The sequence below is a fragment of the Phragmites australis genome, chromosome 24, assembly GCF_958298935.1.
Source record: "Phragmites australis chromosome 24, lpPhrAust1.1, whole genome shotgun sequence".
NCBI classification, from domain to species: Eukaryota; Viridiplantae; Streptophyta; class Magnoliopsida; order Poales; family Poaceae; genus Phragmites; species Phragmites australis.
Genome location: NC_084944.1, coordinates 21,102,179 through 21,106,391, shown reverse-complemented (window position 1 = coordinate 21,106,391; position 4,213 = coordinate 21,102,179). Strand labels below are relative to the sequence as shown.

Below are 4,213 nucleotides of genomic sequence, written 5' to 3'. Positions count from 1 at the left end.
GGTATTTCTATCTACACTTCGCTCAAATGATAGGGTTGCCCCCCTTGCATGTACTCTCATACACATACAAGATTATTTTATTTCTTTAAATAAAAGTTGCTAAAAAAATGACTATTTTCCCATTGTGATTGGGGCCGCTCCTTTTTTAACCTTAGTGAAATTTAACCGGATCTGTTCATTTTGGTATTTGAGTGTTTTTAATGGGTGATAAAATCTTTCTTTTGATGTCTTGCTAAGTCAATGTTTTGGCAGGAGCGTCTGGTGTAATTCCATCAATTTTTGGATTTCGATCGTATCTAAGATCCTATTTTATCTAGGTTGCTAACTCAACGGTAGAGTACTAGGCTTTTAAGTGCGACTATGATCTTTTACACATTTGGGTCAAGCAACAAATTCGTCCAGACTCTTGATAGAGTCTAGAAGACCATGACTGATCCTCAAAGGTAATGAACGGAAAAAATAGTATGTCTTAATAAAATCAATTTTTTTGAATAAAAAATTCTGATTTTCTGGGTGTAGTGAATAAATGGATAGAGCCTGGCTCTAATTCTGGTAAAATAAAAAGCAACGAGCTTAACTTCTTAATTGGAATGATTCCCCGATCTAATTAGACATTAAAAATAGATTAGTGCCTGATGCTGGGAAAGGTTGGGTTTTCCTATGAGTGGACCCTTGACTTCTTCTTTTAGAAATCCTAATTATTCTTGATTATGGATTGAAAAGGGATGTTGTGAATTGAGCGTGTAAAAGAAGCAGTATATTGATAAAAAGACTGTATTCCAAAGTCAAAAGAGCGATTGGCTTGCAAAAATAAAAGATTTATTCTTTTTTGTAATTAGAACAAACATAAACTAATTTGATAGAAAAAAATCCATGGATTAGACTTCCTTTTTTTCCAGGGTTTGTATTAAAAAATGCAACACCCTGTTTTGACCATATTGCACTATGTATCATCATTTGATAAACCGAGAAATGCTTTTTTTGTTTGATTCAAGTAGAAATACAAATGGAAAAATTCAAAGGGTATTCAGAAAAACAGAAATCTCGTCAACAATACTTTGTCTACCCACTTCTCTTTCAAGAATATATTTATGCATTTGCCCATGATTATGGATTAAATGGTTCCGAACATGTGGAAATTATAGGGTGTAATAACAAGAAATTTAGTTCACTACTTGTGAAACGTTTAATTATTCGAATGTATTAGCAGAATTTTTGGATTAATTGGGTTAATCATCCTAACCAAGATCGATTGTTGGATCACAGCAATTATTTTTATCCTGAGTTTTATTCTCAGATTCTATGTGAGGGGTTTGCGATCGTTGTAGAAATCCCATTCTCGCTAGGAGAACTATCTTGTCCGGAAGAAAAAGAAATACCAAAGTTTCAAAATTTACAATCTATTCATTCAATATTTCCTTTTTTAGAAGACAAATTTTTGCATTTACATTATCTATCACATCTAGAAATACCCTATCCTATCCATTTGGAAATCTTGGTTCAACTCCTTGAATACCGGATCCAAGATGTTCCATCTTTGCATTTATTGCGATTCTTTCTCAATTATTATTCGAATTGGAATAGTCTTATTACTTCAATGAAATCAATTTTTCTTTTGAAAAAACAAAATAAAAGACTATTTCGATCCCTATATAACTCTTATGTATCAAAATATGAATTTTTCTTGTTGTTTCTTCGTAAACAATCTTCTTTCTTACGATTAACATCTTCTAGAACCTTTCTGGAACGAATCCACTTTTCTAGGAAGATGGAACATTTTGGGGTAATGTACCCAGGGTTTTTTCGGAAAACCATATGGTTCTTTATGGATCCTCTTATGCATTATGCTCGATATCAAGGAAAGGAAATTCTTGCATCAAAAGGAACTCTTCTTTTGAAGAAGAAATGGAAATCTTACCTTGTCAATTTCTTGTAATATTTTTTCTCTTTCTGGACTCAACTGCAAAGGATCCGTATAAACCAATTAACAAACTCTTGCTTCGATTTTCTGGGGTACCTTTCAAGTGTACCAATAAATACCTTGTTAGTAAGGAATCAAATGCTTGAGAATTCTTTTCTAATAGATACTCGAATGAAAAAATTTGATACTATAATCCTTATCAAAAGCTCAATTTTGTACTGGATCGGGGTATCCTATTAATAAACCTGTTTGGACTGATTTATCATATTGGGATATTCTTGATCGCTTTGGTCGGATATGTAGAAATCATTTTCATTATCATAGTGGATCTTTGAAAAAACGGACTTTGTATCCACTAAAATATATACTTCGACTTTCATGTGCTAGAACTTTAGCTCGTAAACATAAAAGTACGGTATGAACTTTTATGCAACGATTGGGTTCGGTATTTTTAGAAGAATTTTTTTACGGAAGAAGAGCAAGTTTTTTCTTTGATGTTCACCAAAACAACTCACTTTTCTTTCCATGGATCACACAGTGAGCGTATTTGGTATTTGGATATTATCCATATCAATGACCTGGTGAATCCTCTTACTCTTAATTAATACTTAGACAAAACTAATAAACTAGAAATGATCGATATCAAGATAAAACTTTCACATTTTCCATTCTGAAATGTTCCCCCTAAATAAATAGTAGGTGAATCGATTTACTAATTAAAAAAATTAGTGGACTTCCTGCTCGGAATAGAAATAGGCTATTTCTACATAGGGAAAGTCGTGTGCAATGAAAAATGCAAGAACGATTTGGGGAGGGGTTTTTTTTCTATTGTAATAAGGAAGAATTATCTACTCCATCCGACTAGTTCCGGGTTCGAGTCCCGGGCAACCCATATGGAAAATAGAAAAGAGCAATCTGAGTTTTGAATTTTCACTCATTTACAAAATATTTTGGTTTGGTGAATTTTGTTATATGGAAATCCAATCGTTGGGGCTCGCTTGGTTGACATTGGTATATAGGCTATGTTATACTGTTAAATAACAAGCCTTCTATTATCTATTTTATTTCTAGTTAATACGTGTGCTTGGGAGTCCTTGCAATTTGAATAAACCAAGATCTTACCATGACTGCAATTTTAGAGAGGCATGAAAGTACAAGCCTGTGGGGTCACTTCTACAACTGGATAACTAGCACCGAAAACCGTTTTTACATCGGATGGTTCGGTGTTTTATCCCTACCTTATTGACCGCAACTTCCGTATTTATTATCGCCTTCATCGCTGCCCCTCTAGTAGATATTGATGGTATTCGTGAGCCTGTTTCTGGTTCTTTACTTTATGGAAACAATATTATCTCTAGTGCCTTATTCCTACTTCTGCGGCGATCGGATTGCATTTTTACCCAATTTGGGAAGCTGCATCTGTTGATGAATGGTTATACAATGGTGGTCCTTATGAGCTAATTGTTCTACACTTCTTACTTGGTGTAGCTTGTTATATGGGTCGTGAGTGGGAACTTAGTTTCCATCTGGGTATAAGTCCTTGGATTGTTGTTGCATATTCAACTCCTTTTGCAGCTGCTACTGCTGTTTTCTTGATTTACCCTATTGGTCAAGGAAGTTTCTCTGATGGTATGCCTTTAGGAATATCTGGTACTTTCAACTTTATGATTGTATTTCAGGCGGAGCACAACATCCTTATGCATCCATTCCACATGTAAATACTATGTAAATACTATGTATTTGATTCCATCCATAAATCGACTTTCCCTCCTATGCTCTGAGTTCCAGTCTCGATAAGAATTCGAGTTCTTATTGTTCTTATGTTATGGTATGAATATACCATACCAATTCGTTATGTATGGATGATGGGTGAGATTCCAAGGATAGAGAGCCAGTTCCAATAGACTTATGGAATGTTCCCGTTCGCATGCATCCAGCAAGAATTGAACCCGCAAATTTACCAATTATGAGTTAGGCGCTTTAACCATTCAGCCGTGCATGCTTAACAGGGATCATCATACATCGTAAATAACCAATTTTCATATAGAAAGACATATCATAGAAAAATGAAATCGAAAATATTCGGAGATGGCAAATATTCAGAGATGACTATGAAAACACCTCTCTGGATCCTCGAATTGAAAGAGAGGTTGAGAGGGATCAAGAATCCTAATTCTCGCTATTTGGAATGGATCCAATTCTATTGAGTCTGACTCATAGTGATCATTTCTCTTTAGCAAAGAATGACCTTGGTTATCAAAGGATTGAACAACCGGGATCCATTTACTTATG

General features: G+C 34.5%; 2 pseudogenes; both read left to right on the top strand.

Annotated features, from left to right (window-relative positions):
- Nucleotides 1-829: 829 nt before the first annotated feature.
- LOC133907070 (maturase K-like) lies at nt 830-3,056 on the top strand (annotated as a pseudogene).
- LOC133907071 (photosystem II protein D1-like) lies at nt 2,941-3,639 on the top strand (annotated as a pseudogene).
- Nucleotides 3,640-4,213: the final 574 nt, after the last annotated feature.